The sequence below is a fragment of the Mustela putorius genome, unplaced genomic scaffold, assembly GCF_011764305.1.
Source record: "Mustela putorius furo isolate JIRA1106 unplaced genomic scaffold, ASM1176430v1.1 tig00003903_pilon_pilon_pilon, whole genome shotgun sequence".
Lineage (NCBI taxonomy): Eukaryota > Metazoa > Chordata > Mammalia > Carnivora > Mustelidae > Mustela > Mustela putorius.
Genome location: NW_025422051.1, coordinates 2,753,218 through 2,778,385, shown reverse-complemented (window position 1 = coordinate 2,778,385; position 25,168 = coordinate 2,753,218). Strand labels below are relative to the sequence as shown.

Below are 25,168 nucleotides of genomic sequence, written 5' to 3'. Positions count from 1 at the left end.
TGCCTTTGGCTCAGGTCATGATCCCAGTGTTCTGGGATAGAGCCCTGCATCGGGCTCTTTGCCCTGCGGGAGTCCTCTTCTCCCTCTCATTCTCCTTCTGTGCTATCTCTCTCTTTCTCTCTCTCAAATAAATAAATAATCTATAAAAATATCTATAACTGCAATCTATACACAAGGCTGCTGGGAACGAGCAGCCTGACCCCAATCAGACCAGTTGCTTCTATGGGCTGACTCTGTCCCCCCAATGTTTATATGTTGAAACCATTAAGAGGTGGGGTCTTTGGGAGGTGCTTGGGCTTAGATGATATATGAGGGTGGAGTCCCCCGGATGGGATTGGTGCTTTTATTAAAAAAAAAAAAAAAAAGACCAGAGTGCTTATGCTCTACCTCTTCTCTCCCATTCTCCCACCCTCCAACATAGTTAAAGGAAAGTGTTTCAAATAGAAGGGAAATGGTAACAGAGGGATACTTGGAACATCAGGAATGAAGGAAAACCAAATTAGTGAAATAGCTAGGTACAGATTCTATTCTCTTGAGCTCTTTAAGATGTGCATTGTGGTTGAAAGTAAAAATCAAAGCGTTGTCTGATAGGGTTTTTATGTATGTAGTTGTTGCATTCTGGATCCTATCAGGACACCAATAGTGTGGCCAAGGATAAGGAAATTAGTATGGACTAGCCATCTAAACAGAAGCCAAGCACTCTTCTTCAAGACTATGGAAGAATGACCCTGCAGGTTATTTAGAGATCCTCAGGGCTGTCACTGCCACCACAGGCCCAGAGTGCTGTGCCCTGTGGCCCAGAGCAGTTTCAAAGGATGGGACTGCACAAGTGGGGCCACCTCAGAGAGTTTCATTGTGGGTAGCACCCGGTAGGGGTGACATTGCCCCCCAAAGGGCCCACAGGGTGGAACATTGAGGCACAGAGGATTATTCTCCAGCTTTAGAGTTTCCTGTTGTTTGCCCTGTTGGGTTTGGGACCTACTTACCACTACCCCTTTCTTCTTTCCTATTTCACCCTTTTGGAATGAGAATGTGTACTGTATGTCTGCCCCACCATTGTGTTTTGGAAGCACCTAACTTGTTCTGTTTCACAGGTTCACAGCTGGAGAGGAGTTTGCCTCGGGAAGTATCATAGTTTGAGTCTCACCCATATCTGATTTAGATGATATTACATGAGACTTTGAACTTAGACTTTAGAGTGATGCTGGAATGAGTTAAGACTTTGAGGGTTCTTGGGATGGAATACATGTACTTTGCATGTGAGAAGGATATGAACTTTGGAGGACCAGAGGCAGAATGCTACAGACTAAATGTTTGTGTGCCCTCAGAATGCATATGTTGAAACCAGTCCCCAGCATGATTCATTTGGTGGTGGAGCCTTTGGAAGGTAATTAGGTCACAAGGGTGAACCTGCCATGAATGGAATTAGTTCCCTTACAAAGGTGACCTCAGAGGGCTCCCTTACCTCTTCTGCTATGTGAGGACACCATGAGAAGACTGTCTTCTATGAATGAGGAAATAAATCTCTCACCTGACGAAGAATCTCTTGAATACCTTGACCTTGGCCTTCCCAGCCACCAGAACTATGACAAATAAATTTCTGGGCTTTTAAAAAATATTTTATTTATTTATTTGAGAGAGAGAATGAGAGAGAGAGAGAAAGCATGAGAAGGGGGAGGGTCAGAGGGAGAAGCAGACTCCCTGCTGAGCAGGGAGCCCGATGCAGGACTTGATCCCAGGACTCCAGGATCATGACCTGAGCCAAAGGCAGTTGCTTAACCAACTGAGCCACCCAGGCACCCCCAAATTTTTTTATAAGCCATCTAGTCTATGATATTCTGTTATAGCAGCCTATTAAAAAACAAAAATTCAACCAACCAAGTTTGAAGATCTAACTAGCTTTATTAAGTGATTCATGCATGGGGAAACATCCCATCTAGCAAGTAGAGGGGAGCTCTGAGGAGTTGTACAAAATGGACGTGTTTTTGAAAGGAGAGTCAAGAAAGTTATTAGCAAAAGAAAAGACAGGATTGTTCCAAGCAAGTTCACCTTCCCTTAGGTGGAAGGACAAGGGGTCTTTAGGTGGATTACCTCATCTTCCTTTGGGGGGATGGAGAGGGTTCATGTGTCACTTTACCTTATTGCTACTGATCAGAAAATTCCTTGTTGACAGGTTAAGACTTATTCTGGAGGAAGTTTAAACTGCAATTAGATTAGATACTAAGCCCTGGCTTGTTGACTTGGCCTGGCCCAAGAGCTGGGTTTTTGTGTTGAACAAGCTTAAACTGGGGGGAAAACCATGCAACTCTTGTTCTCAGGGTTGTGAGTTCAAGCACCACATGGGGTGAAAAGATTACATAAATATTTTTAAAAAATCTAACTGATTAGGGGCGCCTGGGTGGCTCAGTGGGTTAAAGCCTCTGCCTTCAGCTCAGGTCATGATCCCAGGGCCCTGGGATCAAGCCCCACATTGGGCTCTCCACTCAGCGGAGAGCCTGCTTCCTCCTCTCTCTCTCTACCTGCCTCTCTGCCTACTTGTGATCTCTGTCTGTCAATAAATAAATAAAATCTAAAAAAAAAAAAGAAAATAAAAATCTAACTGATTAAAACACCAATCCAGGACAAACCTGGAAGAAGTTCAGACCTTGTTGGAGAAGGTGTGTTTCTACCACCAGAGAGCAGAAGAGTTAGCTGGTTTAGCCAGACTTGAGCTGGTCTGAGATTCCTAGACAAACAGAAGCAGAAGTGGAGGTACAATGATCAGCAGCTTACCGTGTGGGCACGCAGTGGGAGTCTTGATGCTGAGGAGGAGAACAAAGGTAAAAGAAATGGAGATAAATTTTCCCTACAATTTGCATCCCATTGATAAATACCAGAGACAGGCAGAGTATGACAATGGTCAAGGAGGTCCCAAATGCCTTCACATCAATGCTTTGCTACAGGCAAAAAGCCACCTTAGCTTGACAAGAGCCAGACCTCCAGGATCCAGTATGTCTTCTTTAACGTCCAAAAATCCTTCTGGAAACTTCCTTGAGCTCTACACCCCTCCCCTCAACTTAAAAGTATTTAATGAATTGCTCCTCACAATCCCAGTGCAGCTCTTCCTGCCCACCATCCTGTCTCCCCCCCACCCCCATGCTTTAACACTTTTCTGCTCTGAAAATGTCTCAAGGATTCTTTCTCAACAGTCACTCTGGACAAATGGCCTTCAGAGCCCAGGTACAATGTGCAGAAGGGGAACCTGCATACGACTGAACTACTCTTCCTGGTCACTGGTACAGCATATGGGTTTTGCAGGGTCAAAGAATGTGGTGGGGGTGGGGGGGTTGCAGAGTAGGAGATCTGTGCTGAGAGGGCAGTGGGCAGGTTTTTGCCAGGCTGAGGCTGCAAGGTCACAGAAGAGATGATGTTCTGGGCCTGTGACTTAGGTAGGTTCCACTGGATGTCTTCAAAACCCACAGGGAAGATTCCTCGGTTCCCCTACACCGGAAATTGTAGGAAGCTGCTTCCTCCTGACCTGTCACTCTGGTGAGTGAGTGCCCTCCAAGGAGAAAGCTTAACATGCTCACTTCAGAGGAGGAATGCTTGAAGGAAATTGGCTGTTGATCATAAAGTCTATATTGAGGAGTGTGTTCACAGCTGGGATATAACAAATTGATAAGTGACACATAGATGTAAAACATATAGGGATAATAATACAAAGGAGAACGCTTTCTACATTCCACATGAAGTTTTATTGTTTTTTTAAGATTTTATTTATTTATATGCCAGAGAGAGAGAGAGAGAGAGAAAAGAGAGAACGCACAAGCAGGGGAGCAGCAGGCAGAGGGAGAAGCAGACTCCCCACTGGACAGGGAGCCAGATTCAAGGCTCAATACCAGGACCCTTGGATCATGACTTTAGCCAAAGGCGGACACTTAACCAACTGAGCCACCCAGGTGTCTCTCAAATGAAGTTTTAAAATATGAATTCTAATGAGTCCCTGAAAAGTTAATATATATTTAAATCATAGATATGCCACTAAAAATACACATTAAAAGGGATATAGCAAAAAATGTATTAAGCCAAATTAATGCTGAAAATATTTAAATAATTAAAAAGAAGGCTGGAGTAAGAGAGAAAAAACAGAAGAAACAATCAGAAAAGTAATAAAAGGGGTGCCTGGGTGGCTCAGTGGTTAAGCGTCTGCCTTCTGCTCAGGTCATGATCTCGGTGTCCTGGGATCAAGGGGCTCCCCGCTCAGCGGGGAGTCTGCTTCTGCCCCAGGCCCTGATTGCGCTCTCTCACTCTCACTCTGTGCACTCTCTCTCTCTCTCACATAAATGAAATCTTTAATAAAAAAAAGCAAAGTAATAATAAGTTATGACATAAATCCGAATATTAATAATTACATCAAATATAAATATCCTACAAATTTTAGTATTATTTGTTATAATTCTGTGGAAAATGCTGTTGGTATTTTCATAGAGATTACATTAAATCTGCAGATTGCTTTCTGTAGTATAGACATTTTAACAATATTTATTCTTCCAATCCGTGAACATGGAACATCGGTCCATTTGTTTGTGTTATGAGGAAGAGAAGGCAAGCTGAGGGCAAAGCTGAAGCTAACAAACCCCCCAACCCCGCCCCATGTGGGATGTGTGTCACATTCCTCAGGCACTCCTGGCTGCCTGAGAACAAAGGAAAGAGAAAACCAAATGGTTAACTGATGGAGAGCACAGTCATGGAGGGCAAGAGTCTCTTTCAGTTTGCAACTGTCTTAATGATTTACAAGGAAAAAAAAAAGCAATCTCCAGAAACCTGTAGACTCAATTTCTCGGAGCCCTATCATCACCCTCCTCTCCATAGGATAGAAAATCTTACATAATCAGTTGATCCTCACAACCCCAGTGCAGCTCGTTCTGCCCACGGCTCCTGTCCCCATGCTTTAATATAACCACCTTTTTGCACCAAAGATGCCTCAAGAATTCTTTCTTGGCCATCGGGTCCTCTCCCCACAACTCCAAACCACACCATCAGGGTGGAGGAATGTTGTACCTATGTTCTAATAGACTCTCTGAGATCTTTTTAAAAAATTTTTATTTATTTATTTGAGAGAGAGAACATGAGAGGGGAGAAGGTCAGAGGGAGGAGCAGACTGCCCCCAGAGCTGGGAGCCCAATGCTGGACTAGACCCGGGACTCAAGGATCATGACCTGAGCGGAAGGCTATTGCTTAACCAACTGAGAGCTACCCAGGCAATAGATTCTCTGAGATGTTGAACATTACTAAAAAAAAAAAAAAAAAAAAAAAAAAAAAAAAAAAAAAATCAGAGAAACAAACAAGCAAATCAATATATTTGGTATTTTTGCTAGTGCCCCAACATCTGATTCTGCATGCTCTTCAGATTAAAAATGGGATCTGCTCTTTTCGTTTAACTTGGCTAAACTTGGCTGCTGACTTACAAGTGGACTACACATTCTATCATCATTCTGACAGTATTTGTCTATATTACAGGGCTCAAATGTGGGCCCTCCAGTGTCTTGAATACCGGTATGCAGCCACTGTCCTGTCTGAGGATCCAGCACTAAGCTGCTGTTGAAGCAATGTGAAGAATGTACATTTATCCAACCACGAATTGTGTTCTCCAAACCATCATTAGATGAGTGGAAGCCAGACAATGGTTAAGATCTGAATTTCACAGAATAATGTTCTATGGTTGACCTCACCTGCCCTCAGCTAGAAAGAAGAGTAAACGAGTGAAAATCAGCTCAGAGTGAGAAAGAAAAAAGCAGCTTTGCTATTAATTGGGCTGAGGTGACGGGCACAGATAAAAACAAACGTGAAATTAACAGGAAATACTGTTTCTCCCAAAGTCATACAGCAGCTGTAAAATACCAAAAAGAGACCATCTTCTCGTTACTACTGCTTTCTTGCCAATGACCCTAGACCCACTTTACCATTTACATCTATTACTATTTTCATCTGTTACATCTAATTCATCTATTACTTCCAACTGCTAAGATGCCCCTGCTATTACATACATAGGGGTGCACCCATGTCCCCATCCTTCACATACTCCAGCTTCACTCCTGCCTTGAATCCACCTGTGCGTCCCGCCTCTCCACCGTCGTTTGAAATCCACTAAATCCCGCCCCGCTGCTATGCACGCTCCCCATAGGACCCAGACGCAGCTCTCACAGTCCCCATTGGTCCTATCCTCACTTGAACACCAATCTAGAATCCTCCACCATCCATCCAATTCTATAGAGCACGGCCCTTCTCTTCTCATTGGCCAGTTTGGTTCCACTCAGGTTCGCCCCATCCACGGAGGGGTGGTAAAGGCAGTGCTCCGGGGTACTGGAGCAGCGGGAGTCTCAGGTATGAGTCTATTCTCGGGACTAGGAAGGTTACAACTTGGGCGATCTTTCTACGTGCAGAGCGAGGCATTCCAAGCGATCTATAAGGTGGGCGAAACCCGTGGGACAGTCTACAGGGGAGGGGCGGGGTCAGCGGGGCGTGTTACGTGAGAGGCGGGGTGTGTAAGGTGGTCCGCGTTGGGGGCTGAGCGAACATGACGTTCTACGTGGTGGGAGGGACGTGTGAAGGCGTTCCACGTGTGGGCGGGGCAGGTGGAACGTTCTACGTGCTGGGAGGGACACGTGGGCTGTTCTACGTAGAGGGCGGGGTGTGGGGGGTGTTCTACGTGTGGGCGGAGCGAGCGTGGCGGTCTATGTGCAGGGAGGGGGCGTGGGGGCGGCCTAACGTAGTGGGTGGGGCTGCAGAGGTCATTCTACGTGTGGGCGGGGCGAGTGGCGCGCCCAACGTGGTGCGCGGGACATGTGGGTGGTTCTACGTAGGGGCGGGGTGAGGGGGGGAAATGCTCTGCGTGTGGGCGGAGCCAGCGGGGCGTTCTACGCGGGGGCAGGGCCAGAGGGACGTTCTACGTGTAGGGCGGGGCGAGAGCCCCTGTCTAACGTGGTGGGCGGGGCATGTGGGTGGTTCTAAGTGGAGGGCGGGAAGAGGGGCGGGACTTACATGGGGGGCGGGGCGAGAGGGGCATTTTTTTCCTGGAAGGCGGGGCGCATGGGGCGGTCTAACGTAGTGGGCAGGGCATGTGAAGGCATTGTACGTGTGGGCGGGACGAGTGGCACGCTCTACGTGGTGGGCAGGGCCTGTGCGTTCTACGTTGAGGATGGAGTGTGGGGCGTTCTACGTGAGGGCGGGATGAGTGGGGCGGTCCAATGTGGTAGGCGAGGCATGGGCACACTTCTTGGAGAGCGGGACGTGAGGAGCTGGCGTTTACATGGAGGGCGGGCATTTAGGGGAGGTGTATTTGGAAGGAGGTTGGTTCAGAGTCCTACGTAAGGGGCGGGGAGTCCAGGGGCATTCTAATGGGGGTGGGGCCTTCAGAGGCACCCCACATGCCCCTACCACTACGGTTTCTCACAACCCACCAGACGGGTGAGGGAGCCTTCCAGAGCAAGGCATGATCTTGGGCGCCCTTGTGAGCGTCTCTTTCGGGACTAGAGCTGCGCCCACTTGTGGGGTGGCTGCGGCCTTACCTAGCCTTTGAGCTTGAACTGCGGACACACTGAATCTCTGAAGTTCATGGTTTGCGTAAACTTGGCCACTTTGTTTTCTTTTCCTATCCGTGCCTCAGTTTCTTCAATTACGACATTAAAATGAAGATGGTAGCTGAAGCTACCTCCTGACTGGTGCAGAGCATTCCAGCCTAGGCTGTGATGGTTTTCTAGAGCAAGAAAGGGGCATCCTGATTAGGGGGATATATTCACGTGCTAACAGAAATAATATATACGGTTAACATTCAGCCCGTAGGTGCTAGCACTGTGCCAAGTGCTTTACTTTCTTCAGCTTTTTTTAATCTTCTAGGAAGGTACCGAGTACTATCATTATCCATCCGCATTTTATCAGTCCAAGGAGGACAGTGCATGACACATTCTTCCAGGTGCTGGGCCTCTCTGCTGAGCTCTTAACCTTCTATGTGACATCCTCTTGCTTGTGAATCCTCTGCTCTCCCGGCACACTTGGGATGGCGGAATGCTCTCCCAAGGGATGGACTTGCCTTGACACTATGGTGGTTCCTACAGCTGTGAAGGCAGTGGCCGGATGTGGGGACCGCACAAGAACAAGACCCACCTGAATTACAAGGTCAACCAGACCTGGTGGTACTCCCATGATACAGTAAGGTCACAATACATCGGCCCCTCCCAGACCCAACTCACACCCACCACACACCATACAGCACCACAGTGCGCTGTGGACATCAAACATTTACCCATGTTATTTCATTTTTCTGACCTGTCCTGGATACAGAAACTGGATCCACTGAGCACTCCCCCTAAAACCGAATCAATTTTTTTAAAGATTTTATTTATTTATTTGACAGAGAGAAATCACAAGTAGATGGAGAGGCAGACAGAGAGAGAGAGAGAGAGAGGGAAGCAGGCTCCCTGCTGAGCAGAGAGCCCGATGTGGGGCTCGATCCCAGGACCCTGAGATCATGACCCGAGCCGAAGGCAGCGGCCTAACCCACTGAGCCACCCAGGCGCCCCTGAATCAATTTTTTCACCAACTTTGTTTTACTTGATTTTGGACTTGCCCAAAGTCCAAACTTGGGGTGGGATCTGGGGTCCAGTCAAGTCAATTCCCCTCTACAAAACAAAGTCAGTTCCCTGCTGCCAGCTACCCCCTACTCTTGCCTTCCTAGGACCTGGTGTCTGCCATGTCTTGTGCCCCTCCTGGATTCCGCTAGCCATCTGGGCTAGATTTTCTCCTCAATGGGTCTGTTCCCACCCTGCTGCTTTCCAGAAATCTGTTGTGCTTTGAAGACTTCTATCCCTTTTGCCCATATGGTGAGTTTAATACATTAAAAAGAGCATTCATTTACAGTTATTATTTTTGTGTCTTCGGAAAAAACGGATTTAAATGCTTGTGGTCAGTCCGCCATATTTAATTGGAAAAGTCATATCGTGTTCTCATACTTTAGAAGTCTCTAGGTATCTTAATTATGTTTCTGTTCTTGTTCCTGCTTCTGTTTGTTTTCATCTTAATTTTATTTTAATCTAATTTGAGGCATCTGTAGACTCTTTTTTCCTTTTTGTGGTGTTTTGGTTTTGAGACAGAAAACTAAACACCTATTATCTTATACCCTCTGTTCCAGATTCTTCATTCCCAGGTGTTTGCAGTTACCTACCACATTCATCCAGCATCTGTACCCTGTCCCTCCTGATGTGACCACCTGGAAATGCCTTTTTCCAAGCAGCCTGGGGGACACGATGTACCTTTCAAAACCACTTTACCATGGCTGCACAGCATGTAAGTGTCGAGGTTTCCTGGTATTGCAAGGCTGAAGGGTGCTTGTCTCATGGAGTCCAAGAATGAATCTTGCGGACAAAAGGGTAAAGTGAAGTGAAAGCTTATTAAGTGAAGGTGAGAACAGGAAGGAAAGAAAAAAAAGCTCTTTAGAGTGAGAGGGGTCCAGAATGGGTTGCTACTGAGGGCTTTTGTGGAGGGTAGTTTATAGAAAACTGACCAGGGAACTTGGTAACATACCTTGTCTATAACATTTAAGACAAACCAGGTGGATTTGTTATGCTCCTTCCTCTCTGGTTAATATCTTGTCTGTAACATTTCTCCACATCTGGGATTTCTGTGAGCCACTCCCTGTCTCTCCCTACCTAGCCTCACCTCTCCCTTACTCTATGGCTATAAACCCCTCCAGGAAGGGAAATCTCTGAGGGGTGATTTGGGGGGAGGATTGGAGAAGCCAGATGTAGATCTAGATTGGGTGCTGTCAGGAAGCAGGGCTATCGGAAACCTATATGGTGGAGAGAATGAAGAGAAACTGCAACTAATTGGTAGAGAAGCATGAGTCACTCATATGAAGTAACAAAGGTGGGGGGGTGATCATTTTGGGGGTTTGGGCAAGATTCAGGTCTTTGTTGTCAGCCGTGATGAGAGATTTTGTCTTGATCCGTCACAGTCCTAGAAGGACTTGGTCTGTCTGCAAAATTGTTCTGGTTCAGCAGGTGAACACCAAGGCCCAGCTGTGTCCAGCCAGCTTCCTGGCCTCAGGGGCTGCCCTGTTCTCACCAGCATCCCAGAATTTCCCTCCTGTCTACCACCAGTAACCGCACCCCCCCAAAGGTAACCATTACCCTGAGTTCTCTTAGGTTAGTTTAGTTGTGTCTGTGTAATGGTATCATGTGGTATATTCTCTTTGCCCTCAGCCTTCCAGCCAGCATTATCTTTATAAGATTCACCCACATTGTTGCATCTGCCTGTAGTTTATATCCATTACTTTCAAGTATACCATTCTATAGACGTACCACATGACCTCATCCATTCTGCTGCGGATTGACCTTTTCTCTTACTTGAGGTGTAATTGGCATCACATTATGTCAGTCTCAGGTGTACAGCGTAATGATTTGACTCAGGCCTACATTGCGAAATGATCACAGTAAGTCTAGTTACCATCTGTTTCCATCCATAGTTGCAAAAAGTTCTTGTGATGAAAACTTTCCAGATCTACTCTTCTGGCAACTTTCAAATATGAATTCCTGATGTTTTTCGGATATGAGCCCCTTAATGAACCCATGCTTTGCAAATATTTTCTCCCATTCAGTAGGTTGCCTTTTCATTTTGTTGATGGTTTCCTTTGCTGTGCGGAAGCATTTTAGTGTGATGTCCCACTTGTTTGGTTTTGCTTTTGTTGTCTGGTCTTTTGGTATCAGGCATGGGGGTGGTCACACTGAGTTCTGTTTGCTTGTGAGCTATGCATACCTGTGAGACCTACTGATCTCCAGTCCATTTGGTGGTATGGAAATGGGGTCAGGTTCAAAGTTAACTGGATTCTTCTGCCCTCATTCATCCCCATTGGTTAAGCCAGAGATTATCAAAGTGGGAAAACCCCAGTGCGGGAAGGTACAGTTCAGGAGAGTCAGGACCCCGGGTTCATCTGCTCCTCCGCACCAAGGACTTCTTCCAAAGTGAAACCCTGAAGGTCCTAGGGTGTGAGGACACAAATCCCGTCACAGAGGGCCTGCACAAAAGAAACCAACTGCTCTTTACAAATGGATAGCTCAAATTTTACTCTGTTTGTTCTAGAGGGCAACGGTTACTTGGGTGGACTGTATGGAGAAGTTATTTTATTTAAAATGTCTATACCCCCAGAAAATGCTTCTTGTGTAATACAGGCTTGACAGAGACAGAAACCAAGGGTATGCCATCAGTACCAGATATACCCTCTGCAGCCAACATTAGGCTGGAGGGGACAGTGTCAGAACCCCTAAAGGACCCCAACAATGTCTATCCCACTCATACAAAAAAAAAGCAAAAAGAAAAAGAGGCAGATTTTTTTAAAAGGTTTTATTTATTTATTTGAGAGAGCGAGCAAGCGAGCGAGCGAGAAAGAGAGAGAGAATGAGTTGGGGGGAGTGGCAGAGGGAGAGAAAAAGAGAGAAGCAGATTCCCTGCTGAGCAAGGAGCCCAGCGCAGGACTCCATCCCAGGACACTATCTGAGCTTAAGGCAGACACTTAAGCGACTGAGCCATGCAGGTGCCCCAAGAGCAAGATTTTTTTTTTATTAACTACACATCAGAACTGTTCAAAGTACACCAGTAGAAGCCTTTCATCTGTTCAGCACCTGTTTTGCCTCGTGCTAAGTATAGACCCACGTCCTGAACAGTGAGCTCTGCATTCCCTTGCACTGGGTCCGGGTCTTTCATCACCTCCTCTCCCTCAACCGCCCCGGGCATCTTGACGCAGGCCAGGCCAGAGTGACAGCATTTCCTGCTCCATTCTGCTCTTCCTCACCTAGGCCCATCTGCTTCTCAGCTGGTAAATGGAAATTTCTGCCTGAGGCTTACACCAAGTCAAAGTCTCTGAAGCTTTCCTTGGAAAGAGATGGCTATTCTCTATGCAGAGAGTGGGGGACTGAAGGGGATCACCCAGCCGGAGGTCAGGGGGGCCCAGAAGAGCCTCCCCCCTCAATTTAAGTCTTTTCTGTGCTGGGCAGAGTAGTTGTAGCAACGGTTGCAGACAGACAGACACTGCACACAGGAAGGACTGAGGGGTCACTCTTCCAAGAGGGTGTGGGCAGAGGTTTCCCAGATTTAGGGGGAGGGCAGGGCTGGATGACCCTTAGGGAATGGGCCCCAAGAGGCCCTCTGGGTGAAGGGAGCTGACAAGGGTGCTCCTCCACCCTCAGTAGCAGAGAGAGCCTTGACCATGACCTGGAGGCCAGGCGGAAGCTAGCTGGGTTCTTCCAGAAGGGTTCTGAGCATGTCCCATCTTCCTGGCCAAGGCCAGGGTGTGGAAGACTTTGGGCTCTGCCTTCCTGTGGACAGGAGACACAAAATGGCATCACTGGGTTCTAGGGTCAAGGTGATGGCCTTTTGGTTTGGGTGAGATGGAGAGGGGAGGTGGTAAGAGGAAGTGTCCTGAGTCCTTGTCATATTCTAGACGGGCATAGTCAGGGACCCGTGCACTGTCTCACACACACAGATGTCTCGAAATGCCTGCAGGGAACAGGGAAATGCTTTGTAGTGCCCTGGGTGAATTTCAGGGCAGTAGCCGTCCTAGCAGGCTGGGGTTTATGAAGATGACCTGGGTGACCCACTCAGCTGCAACAGCTTTGTCTTTAGAATGGTGCTAAGCTGCTTATCTTATAGATACAGAACTGCAGAGAGTGTGAAGTAAGATAGGGTCACTAAAAGTGTAGGAACAAGGTACCGAGATCATGGGCAAGTAAGGGGATCATCTTCAATAAAGAGAACCTAGCCGAATTGGAAAGATGCCATAAATATTGCTCGAAAATACAGCTCTAATTCCTAATGATCCCATACCCCCAAAGGAACTAACCAGTTAATTTTCCTTTTATTTACAAGTAATTTCAAACTTTGAGATGATTTCCATAAACAATACAGAGAACCCCTTTATGATCCATGGTTGTTAGTGTTTTGATACATTTGCTTTAAGATTCTTCCCTCTCTCCTTCCTTCTCTATACATGTTCATATATGTTTTGTACATATTTTTTTCAAACCATTTGAGAGTTTAGAGAGGAAATTAGGACACAGATGTACACAGAGGGAAGACCATGGGAAGACACTGGGAGATGGCAGCCATCTACAAGCCAAGGAGTAAGGCCTCAGAATGAAACCAGACCTCTTGGTCTTCTTGGCCTCCAGAACTGTGAGGAAATCAATCTCTGCTGGAGCCACTCAGCCTGTGGTACCTCATTATTGTGTCCCAAGCAAAGCAATATCCCTGATTTGCGTGACCTCAACCCTCTTGAAGGTTGTACCCACTTTTAGAACAGCCCTCTGTTTGGATCTGTGTGGTGTTTTCTCCTGATTGGTTTCAGATTCTGTACCTTTGGTAGGAATGTCACAGAAGTGAGGCCCTGTCCTTCTCCAGGCCTCCTATCTAGAGGCATCGTTTCCTCTCTTGATTTCTGTTTCTCCCCAAGGTGTAACACAGACTTGTTCTAGGGTAGGAACCCTACCTAACTCCCCCATACCCCAACCCCAGAGCAGTGTGTCTAGGAAAGCAATGAGAAATCCCCATCTGTGTTTTCCACACTGCCCAGTGTTGATCACCAGAGTGGACAGGAATGTGTGGTTATAAACTGTGCCCTCTGAGGATGTGGCTGTCCCTCCGGCTGGAGGAACCTTGCTGTTTCTCAGGAGCCCTGTGCTGGTGTCCATGGGTGAGGCTGGCTTCCCTGTGCACCTGGGTAGTGCAGGTTGGTGTTTTCCATTCAGAGCTTTTACTTCTTGGTTTCTGCGAGCTGGGAGATGGCTCCGGTGACTAAAACATTTGACACTTGAAGTAGGGATATTTACCTCACAGGGCTTTGGGGAGGATTCAACAAACTTCTTGGTAGAAAGCCCCTAGCACAGGGCATCATGAAACATAGTAGAGGCTATGTGGGCCTTGGCTATTATTAGTATTATTATTTCTATTACCACATGCCTAGCCCTATCCCCCCCCAATCAGAATGCCCCATTCTCGCCCTGGAAACCCCCATAGGCTCCTCGGGATGCTTACAGCCTTGTTCTGAATGCTCTGCTTACTACCATATTCCAATAATAATCATAATCCCTGTATTTATTTAATTTTAAGTAAAGCATGGAGCCCCCTGTGGGGCTTGAACTCACGGGCACAACATCAAGACCTGAGCTGAGATCGAGAGTCAGACGTTCAACTGACTAATATTGGCACCCCAGTGATACTATCAGTGCCCTGATAATGCTTGGTATTTATAATCCTCACAGCCATCCCACATCATGTGTGTGTGATCACCCTTGCCTACTCAAAAATTAGAAAATGGAGTCTCAAAAAGGCCTAGGAATAAGGTGTTCAGGTGTTCCCCTGTCACAAGCATCTGAGGTAGGATTCAGAGATTCCCGTGGGTGACTGGAGCCCTAAAGCTGGACCTAATAGCTAGGCCACTATGCAGCATGCTTGCTCTCTCAATGACACAATCCCCCACTGCACTTTCGGCACCAGTGTTTTGGGGTGGAGGGTGATAATGGAAGAGGACAGATCCCTGAATACTTAGCCCTGACTCTGCTCTGCCCCAAGCAACATTCCCCAGGGCAAAAATTGGGAGTGGGTCCATCAAGATGGTGTGAGGTGCAGTTTCTGCCCCTGCCAGCCCTGGAAATGGGCTAGCCACTGAGACCTTCCCAGCCTGGGCCTGGGGAATGATGGAGAAGCAGGAGAACCAGCTGGGTAGGTAGGCAGGGAAGGGGTGGGTGGGCCCGAACTGACATAGCCTGACCAATTGAGACTAGAAGGGTGATGCTGTGTGAAATTAGATGAGATCCCAGAGAACAGCAAAGCATGGCAGCAAGGATGGAAGGTTAATGAGGCTGACGAGGAATTGTGAGGGCCGTGTGCAGGGCCTGCTGGGAACATACCTTGGAGGGAGTCAGGCTGTAGTGATGTGTAGTGTAGGGATGGAGAGGCTGGACATAGAGGTGGAGTCAAGGGTAGGCATAAAGTACTTAGTTTATTCAGGGTGAGGTGTGGTATCCAGTCTTAAACATGTCATCGTCTCTGTTCTCTGAACCAGGGTCTTCAACCTTAGTAGTACTAACATTTGGGTCTAGATCATTCTTTCCTGTGGGGGATGACCTGTGCATCGAAGGATGTTTGCCGGCATCTCTGGCCTCTCAGTGGATGAAGTAGCATCCCTTCCAGTTGTGACAATGGAAAAAAGTCTTTAGGGATTGCCAGATGGCTCCTGGAGGACAAAACTGACTCCAGCCGAGAACCACTGATCTGAAGAAACGACGTTTCATGTCCTCTACCGTAGGAGTCGGCAAACTTTTTCTATGAAGGGCTAGGTAGTAACTACTTTAGGTTTTCTGGGCTGTGTGTGGTGTCTGTCATAACTACTCAGCTCTACCATGGTAATGACAAAGCAGTTTTGGACAATTTGAAAACAAACAGGGATGGCTGTGTCATACTCAAACTTTGGTTACAGGCACTAAAATTTGAATTTCACAACATTTTCACATGTCCCAAGATCTTGTGAAAGTTTGACTTCTTCCTTGCTGATTTGGATGCTATTTATTTCTTTTTGTTATCTGATTGCTGAGGCTAGGACTTCCAGTTCTATGTTAAATAACACCAGTGAGAGTGGACATTACTTTCTTGTTCCTGACTGTAGAGGAATATCTCTCTGTTTTTTCCATTGAGGATGATATTAGCTGTGGGTCTTTCATATATGGCCTTTATGATGTTGAGGTATGTTCCCTCTAAACCTATTTTGTTGAGGGTTTTTATCAAGAATGGATGCTGCATTTTGTCAAATACTTTTTCTGCATCTATTGAGATGATCATGTGGTTCTTATCCTTTCTTTTATTAATGTATATCATGTTGATTGATTTATGAATCTAAATTTATTCTTGCAGCCCAGGAATAAATCCCACTTGATTGAGGTGAATGATTCTTTTAGCGCACTGTTGGATTCAATTTGTTAGTATGTTAGTGAGAATTTTTGTATCCATGTTCATCATGGATATTGGGCTATAATTCTCCTTTTTCATGGGGATCTTTCATTTAATTTTGAGTCCTTTCTCTTTTCTTTTTGATAAGTCTGGCTCAGGTTTATCAATTTTATTAATTCTTTCAAAGAATCCACTCCTAGTTTCGTTGATCTTTTTTACTGGTTTTTGTTTGTTTGTTTCTATATCAGTTATTTCTGCTCTAATCTTTATTTTTTCCCTCTCGTTTAGGCTTTATTTGCTGTTCATTTTCTGCTTGTTTAGGTGTAAGGTTAGATTGTGTATTTGAGATTATTATTTATCTTGCTTTGTGTGGTGGGCCTGGATTGCAATATACTTCCCTCTTAGGATCACCTTTTTTGCATTCCAAAGCTTTGGACTATCATGTTTTCATTTTCATTTGCCTCCATGTATTTTTAAATTTCTTTTTTTTTTTTTAAGATTTTATTTATTTATTTGACAGAGAGAGATCACAAGCAGACGGAGAGGCAGGCAGAGAGGGAGATAGAGGGAAGCAGGCTCCCTGCTGAGCAGAGAGCCCGATGCGGGACTCGATCCCGGGATCCTGAGATCATGACCTGAGCCGAAGGCAGCGGCCTAATCCACTGAGCCACCCAGGCCCCCCTATTTTTAAATTTCTTAAATTCCTGGTTAACCCATTCATTCTTTAGTAGGATGTTCTTTAACCTCTGTGTATTTGTGTTCTTTCCAAATTTTTTCTTGTGGTTGACTTCAAGTTTCATAGTGTTGTGGTCTGAAAATACGCATGGTGAAATTTCCGTCTTTTTGTACTTGTCAGGGGCTGATTTGTGACCCAGTATGTGATCTGTTCTGAAGAATGTTCCATGTACTTTCAAAAAGAATGTATCTGCTGCTTTAGGATAAAATGTCCTGAATATCCCTGTTAAGTCCATCTGGTCCAGTGTGTCATTCAAAGCCCTTGTTTCCTTGTTGATCTTCTGCTTAGATGATCTGTCCATTGTTGTGAGTGGGGTGTTAAAGTCCCCCGCTATCATTGTATTATTATCCATGAGTTTCTTTATGTTTGTTATTAATTGATTTATATATTTGGGTGCTCCCAAGTTGGGAGCATAAATATTTATAATTATTGGATCTTCTTGGTGGATAGACCCCTTGATTATGATATGGTGCCCTTCTTCATCTCTTGTTACATCTTTGTTTTAAAATTTATTTTGTGAGATGTAAGTTTGGCTACTCGGTTTTCTTTTGACGTCCGTTAGAGTGACAGATGGTTCTCTATCCCTTCATTTTTGATCTTCAGGTGTCTTGAGGTCTAAAACGTAGCCAGCATATAGATGGGTCTTGTGTTTTTTTATTGTTATTCATTCTGATACTCTATGTCTTTTGATTCAAGCATTTAGTCTGTTTACATTCAGAGTAATTATTGTAGATGTAGATTTAGTGCCATTGTGTTATGTGTAAAATTGGTGTTTCTGGTGATGTTCTCTGTTGCTTTCTAATCTTTGTTGCTTTTGGTCTTTTTTCCCCTATTCAAAGAGTCCCCTTTTATATTTCTTGCAAGGCTGGTTTAGTGGTCATGAACTCCTTTAGTCTTTATCTGGGAAAGTATCTCTTCTTCTATTCTGAATGACAGCCTTGCTGGATTGAGTGTTGTTTTTTTTTTTAAGATCTTATTTATTTATTCATGACAGACAGAGAGAAAGAGAGAGAGAGAAAAGCAGAGGCAGAGGGAGAAGCAGGCTCCCCAAGGAGCAGGGAACCTGATGTGGGACTTGATCCCAGAATCGCAGGATCATGACCCGAACCAAAGGCGGATGCTTAACCACCTGAGCCACCCAGCTGCCCAGGATTGAATGTTTTTGTCTGCAGATTTTTCCCATTCAGCATTTTGTATGAATTTGTCTATGCTATGTCTTGGTGATGGCCGGGCTTTGTTGTATTTAATGGGAGTTCTCTGAGCTTCTCAAATTTCAATGTCTATTTCCTTCCCCAGATTAGGGAAGTTTTCAGCTATAATTTGCTCAAATAAACCTCCATTTTTTCCTCTTGTATGATATGAATGTTATTATGCTTTAGGGAATCACTTTGTTCCCACATCTACATTTATGATCTGATACCTTTCTTTCCCGCTTCATTATTTTCCATAATTTTATCTTCTCTATCACTGATTTGTTCCTCTGCCTTGTCCATCCTTGTTGTCATTATGTCCAATCAGTTTTGTATCTTGGTTATAGCATTTTTTAATTTCAGTCTCATTTTTAGTTCTTTTATCTCTGTAGTAAGAGAATCTCTAGTTTTTTCCATGCTTTTCTCAAGCTCAGCTACTTTCCTTATGATTTTTGTTGTAAATCCTTGTTCAGACACCTTCCTTGTGTCTGTATTGATTAAATCCCTGGCCATGACTTCTTGCTGTTCTTTCTTTTGGGGTGAATTCCGCACCTTGTCATTTTGTCTGGGTCCCTTTGTGTGTCTGTGATTGTTAGGAAAGCCTGTTATAATTCTGCTCCTGAGGGTATTGGCTCTATTAGAAAGTGGTGCTATACTGTCTTGGGCCTGATGTTTCAGGAGGTGTTTCAGAGTCTGCAACCTGCTGTCGTGTTTTGGCTGCCCTTTCCCTCAGGTCAGTCCTCCGAGGAGTTTCTCCTTGCCTGCGGTGGGGGGTGTTTGGACCTTGTTCATTGTTTGGCAGGTTTTAACTAGGTGTGTTTGGGTCTGCTTGCAAAAAGAAGCTAGATTCTATATCCCCCAGAATGGAAGCTGTGCTGCACTCTGTGATCAATGGACTTGCTCATTCTCCCACTGACTTCCACCTGCAGGGCGCTGGGCTTGGTGTTGACGGCTCCAGTGTCCACTGGGGGGCACTGTGTTGCTCACTGAAGTTGGTCAGTGCTGATGGAGGGGGTGGGGTTGGGGGGGTGGACAATGGCATCACCCTGCTGTCTTGCCCCAGAGTGGGGAGTTCGTGCCTACCACTCTTCAGGAAGCCATCACAGAAGAGTAAATTCTCCCCTGTTGTGTCCCTGGCTTCCATCAGATCTCTGCCTTCACCCTGTGTCCAGGCTGCCTGCCTATGTTTGGTCTCAGGCGCACTGCTGGGTTTCAAAACTCCAAATTTTAGGGATGCCTGGGTGGCTCATCAGTTAAGTGTCTGCCGTCCGCTCAGGTCATGATCCCATGGTCCTGCGATCAAGCCCTGTGTTAGGCTCCTTGCTCAACAGGCAGCCTGCTTCTCCCTCTGCCTGCTGCTCCCCCTGCTTATGTGCTCGAGCTCTCTCTCTCGCTCTTGCTCTCTCTCTCTCTGGCAAACAAATAAATAAAATCTTTAAAAAAAAAAACTCCAAATTTTAGGGACCTGCATGGCACAGACCCACACTGATTGTCCTGGGGGAGGGTCCTGCCACATTGTGGCCAGCGCCAGTTTGTCCTTGAAAAGCAGTCCCATGACTGCACAGCAATTCAGAGTTAATGATAAAGTGTAGCAGAAAGTCACCACTGAGATTTGCTGCCCTCAGCAGGTAATCTCTGTTCCTATGCTAGTGAACAGGATATCATGTTGGTGCCCGCCACCTCTTTGGTCCCCAGAAAGGCTGTGCCATCTCTCCCAGATGCATTCCAAGAAGGGGAAACCTTTCTCTCCATGCGACCCAAGGGATCCTCAGGCCATGCTGCACACTTCTGGGTCCCCCATCCTCCTTCCCCACTAGAGCACTGCTTAGCCCACCAAGCATGACCCCAGTGATGGCACGGACTTCTAAAACTTGAGACTTAGAGCTCCACTGCTTATAAAAACTTGCAGTAGTCAGCCCTTCTCCTTTTCCCAGTCAGTGGTTTGGGGGAAGAGTTTTTCTTGTGCAATCGCCTGCATACTGCTTTTTCTCTCTCTCTTCTCTTGCTTTCTCTCTCTCTCTCTCTCCCTCTCTGTTCTCTCTCTCCTCCTCCTCCCTCCTCTCTCCATGATCAGGGCTCCCTCCCTTCCCTATCACCCACAATTCTTTGCTCCTCCAAATCAACTCTCTGCAGCTCCTACCTTCCATGGTGTGGCTGTTTTTCTACCTCTAGATATGCAGTTTGCTTTCTCAGTCCCCAGATCGTTCTTGGGTGTTCAGAATGATTTGATATTTATCTAGCTGTGTTTGAGGGATGAGGCAAGCCTAGGATCCCCCTACTCCTCCACCGTCTTAACTCTTCCCCATTTCCTCCATTTTTATTGGGCGGTTTGTCATCTTACTGCATTAAAAGGGTTTTTTTGGGGGGCACCTGGGTGGCTCAGTGGTTTGAGCCACTGCCTTCAGCTCAGGTCATGGTCTCAGTGTCCTGGGATCGAGCCCCGCATCAGGCTCTCTGCTCAGCGGGGAGCCTGCTTCCCCTTCTCTCTCTGCCTGACTCTCCGCCCACTTGTGATCTCTCTCTCTCTCTCTGTCAAATAAATAAATAAAATCTTTTAAAAAAGGGTTTTTTTTTGTATATTCAGGATATAATTCCTTATGCAATATATGATTTACAAATATTTCCACATAGTCTGTGGCTGGTCCCTTCATTTTCTTAGTGATGTCTTTGCAGGAAATATTTTTAAAATCTCAGTGGAGTCCAATGCATCATTTTGTATGGATTGCACTCTTAAAGTCATATATACAAAATCTTTGTGTAAGCCACAGTCACAAAGATTTTCTCCTATGTTTCCTTTGTAAGATTTTTTTCATCTTTGCCTTTACACTTAGGATTATCATTCATTTTGAGTCACATATGGTGAGATATGAGTCTAATTTCATTTTTTGTGTTTTGTTTTGCATATGGATATGAAGTTGTTTCAGGACTTTTTGCTTTTCAGGACTATTTGTTGGAAAGATTATCCTTTTACTTTGAATTGCCTTGGCACCTTTGCCAAAAGTCAAATGACAAAAATGTGAGGATTTATTTCTGGACTCTATTCTGTTCTGTTAAGCTATATATCTATCCTTATTCTAAAAATATAAGTCTTGGTTATTGTAGCTTTATATTAAGCTTTGCAATCAGGTAGTGTAAGTCCTCCAACATTGTTCTCTTTCAAAATTATTTTGGCTATTCTATACTCTTTCCATTTCCATATAAATTTCAGAATCAGTTTGTCAATTTCTAAAAATGAAACAAAACAAAAATCCTGCAGGGATTTTCATAGGGATTACACTGAGCCTATAAATCAATTTGGGAAGACTTGACATCTTAACGATATCGAGTCTTCCTAGGGTATCTGGGTGGTTCAGTGGGTTAAGTGTCCAACTCCTGTTTCAGCTCAGGTCATGATCTCAGGGTTGTGAGACTGATCCCTGCATCAGGCGTGGAGCCTGCTTAGAATTCTGTCTCTCTTTCCCTCCCCCCACCACTTCCGACCCCCCTCTCTAAAAAAAAATACTGAGTCTTCCAATCCATGAGGATAGTATATCTCTCCATTTTTTAAAAAAAGCTCTTATTTCATTTCTATTAGTAATGTGTTGTATTTTTTCAGTGCATGCTTCTTGCATTCCTGGTGTCAACTTTATTCCTAAGTATTTTTTCTTTGTCATTCTATTATAAATGGAATGACTTTCTTAATTTTCTTCTTATAATGTTCCTAATATATAGAATGCAACTGATTTTGTATAGTGATCTGTTATCCTATGACCCTGCTAGACTCACTTACTAGTTCTAGTAGATTATTTCTTATTGTAGATAACTCTGAATTTTCTATAAAAAGAACATGTTGTCTGTGAATAAAAACAATTTTACTTCTTTTCCAGTATGTATTCCTTCTAGTATCTTTTCTTTATTATATTGGTTGAAATCTCCAATGCAATTTTGAGTAGAAGTGGAGAGAGAAGATATTCTTGCCTTTTTTCTAAACTTAGGTCAAAAACATTCTGTCTTTCACCAGCAAGTATAATATCAGCTGTAGTTTTTCGGAAAGTCACACTTAATAAGATTGAGGACATTTTCCTCTATTCCTAGTTTATTGAGGCTTTTACAAATGAAAAAGTGTTGAAATTTAGTAAGTATTTTTCCTGTGTCTGTCGGATGATGGTCATGTGGATTTTGTCTTTTATTAGTATGGTGCTTCTCATTGATGGATTTATTGGATGTTTATAATGAATCCAAGGGATTTCAGGGCCAATCAAGGAGAAAGATGTGGCCACAGACTGGTAGGAACAGACAACCATCTTTAAAAGGATGCACACATGGGGGGACCATCGCTCACAGGGGGAGACCTTCCAAAGGGCCACACCATTCTGAAGGGGAAGAGGGCAGGGCAAATCCCAGACAAGGGGTACTTGAGAGGGTACTTCCGTGTCTTGATGGGGAGTCTCTTTGTTAAAGAGTTCTGAAGAGCAGCAGTGATCTGGGGTCTTAGAGATCTAGGATTTATCTTCTCCATGGCTAGCAAATTTTGCCTGAAGTTTTGTGGGTATACAAAGCAGATAGGCTCTAAATGGTTAAAAATCTGCTTCTCAGGGCTATATTTAAAGCACAGGGATATGTAAAACTTTAGCACAAGGAGCTAATGGTACTGACCTGTTGTGAAAAAGTAAACAATATAGGACCAATATATAGGGACATTCTTTGGCTCATTTATATAGCAATCCATCCCCTGTCCCTGTATTGTCTTATAACAAAAGTTGTAATTTATTTCTCTCTTTTTTTTTAAAGATTTTTATTTATTTGACAGAGAAAGAGAGAGAGAGAGAGCACACAAGCAGAGGGAGTGGCAGGCAGAGGGAGAGGGAGAAACAGACTCCCTGCTGAGCAGGGAGCCCAATGCGGGACTTGATCCCAGGACCCCAAGATCATGACCTGAGCCAGACGCTCAACTGACTGAGCCACCCAGGTGCCCCTGTAATTTATTTCTTAAAACAGGATTTCGGGGACTGTGTAAAGCATTCTCAAGACCAGAATTCCAAGAAGGCACAAACTGAAAATGCAGAGCTCCTTGACAGTCAGTGGATTTAGCGGGGGGAAATCAGAGACTCAGAAAAGATTTTTATTTGTTCAATCTATTTAGTCAACAGAGTGATTTTATGGCCTCTACAGTGCATATCCCCGAATGTTAGTGAAACTGGATGAGTGTTATCTACCTGCGTGCAGAGAGATGAATTGGTAAGTACACAGAACCCCTCACCCCACCACACCAAGCAACCAATAAGCAATTGAGGGCTAGGTGGGTATCCAACGCCGTTGCCCCTAAACTGTGATAAGATTTGACAAAGAGTTTCAGTTCTTGGGCCGTTTGTTTAATTTGTGTAAACATAGCTACCTGTGTTACTTTTCGTTTAGTGTCCCAAACCCCAAATGTATGCAGTTTGCCCCCAAAATTAGTGATTGCGGGGTGGTTAGAACAAGAGGGGCTGTTTGAAAAGCTCATTTGCAGTGATGGAGAGTGGTGGCTAGCATGAGTTGTGGGAGCAAGTCCTTGGGCAGGGGGGTTAAAGCTACTGGAATTTTTAGCCATGCCCAGGTACATGAAATATTGTCCTGTGTTGGATGAAGGGAAGCTTATGATGGAGGAAACCATCTGATTCCCTTCCAAACTCACCAGGTTCCTCCTGCTGCCAACATTCTCGGTGTTCCTGTGAAGGTTAAGTTTGTATGGCTTTACTGAAGCTCCAGGGAGTGTTAATAGAAAGATACAGTGTTGGTGTGCCTGGGTGGCTCAGTCGGTTAAGCGACTGCCTTCAGCTCAGGTCATGATCCTGGAGTCCCAGGATGGAGTCCCGCATCTGGTTCCCTGCTCAGCGGGCAGTCTCCTTCTCCCTCTGACCCTCCCACCTCTCTCATCCTCTCTCTCTCCCCCCTCTCTGTCATTTTCTCTCTCTCAAATAAAGAAAAAAAGAAATAGTAAATAATAAAAATAAAATCTTAAAAAAAGAGTGTTGCAGTCAAATAGCTTTGCAGTTGGTCATGGGCACAGCCCACGATTGGCGACATATTTCTGTACGCTTAGCCTCTGGATATTGTTGCTGGGTGTTGGGGGTACAGGAATAGGATTATCTTGATGAAAGAAGTTGATGGAGGAGCTCGGCCAGGTAGTTCTTACACTATGCCCCTGAAAATCGGGTTGGCAAGGCCAGCATGCGCCATCTTGTGGATGGCGGTGGCTAAGTCAAGACACGGCTTTGGTTTGGTGGGTAAATCTGTATCCTCCTCCTTTTTCTGTTAAGTGTGCGCTGGTGTCTGGGTTTCCTGCTGGCTGCGTGTAGTAAGCAGCATCGGTGTGATTCAAGTGTGGGGAATAAACTGTGCAGGCACTCTAAGCAGTTTGGAAAAAAAGTTGTTAATTTAGCCACGCACCAAATGATGTCATGAACTGTGGGACACTCGTGGGATCCTTATGGGGAGGGACTGAATTATTTCCAAAAGAGACATTAACTGTTTTATACATTTGGCCATTTTCTGTCTCTTTTTTGGAAGATTTTATTTATTTATTTGAGAGAAAGAGCACGAGGAGGTAGAGGGAGAAGCAGACACCCCACGGAGTGGGGATCCTGACTCTACCACTTCTGTCCCAGGGGCCATTTTTCTAGGGCAGACTCAGAGGGTGCCCCTTGGGAGGGGGTGATGTGACCACACCAGTCAATTTCCTCTCAGGTTAACCTTGCCTCTAAATTTTGAATTGTTGTTTCCATCTCCTCCCTTATGGAGTCCTGGATGTTTTTTTCAAGAATTCCCCCAGAAGGGTGACCATCTCACTCAAATATTTCTGAAGGCATTTGATGGTTTTGGTGGACTCAGCAGACGTTACAATAGCTATAAGCAAGTAGATGTGGGTTTGGGTGGAAAGACTCCCATTCAGGTGGGCGGATAGATTTCTCCATGGGATCTGATCTGCTTTTCATGGGGCTTGTCCTTGCTGTGACACCTTGGAGCTCTGCTGGTTCACCGTGGTGGCTAAGGAATGCAGCAATGTTTGCAAAGCACATTTCCCCCACGTGTCAGCTTGCCCTTGGCCTTGTGAGGTGAGAGAATGGTAGAGAGGAATTCCCAGGCTGATTGTAGACACTGATATCTTGGGCTTGCTTTGCCCTGGGTGAGATGTAGTAAACATGACCCTCCTAGTGTCTAGATTAGCAGCCGGGAAGGAGGAGGTTTCTTGGTAAGTTTCCCTGGGTCACTTGGTGAGAACAGTTTTCCTTCTGCCTCAGTGAGAGTGGCTTGT

General features: G+C 45.2%; 1 long non-coding RNA gene across 3 annotated transcripts; it reads left to right on the top strand.

Annotated features, from left to right (window-relative positions):
* The first annotated feature begins 5,449 nt into the window (after window positions 1-5,449).
* LOC123388594 lies at window positions 5,450-23,691 on the top strand. Of its 3 annotated transcripts, none has more exons than XR_006603068.1 (4): window positions 5,450-6,449; window positions 9,167-9,321; window positions 10,035-10,152; window positions 23,018-23,691. It is a non-coding gene; the product is annotated as an uncharacterized LOC123388594 (long non-coding RNA). The 3 variants fall into 3 exon arrangements; XR_006603067.1 differs by having other exon boundaries at window positions 10,032-10,152; XR_006603066.1 differs by lacking the exon at window positions 5,450-6,449 and adding an exon at window positions 8,573-8,858 and having other exon boundaries at window positions 10,032-10,152.
* The last annotated feature ends 1,477 nt before the right edge of the window (window positions 23,692-25,168 follow it).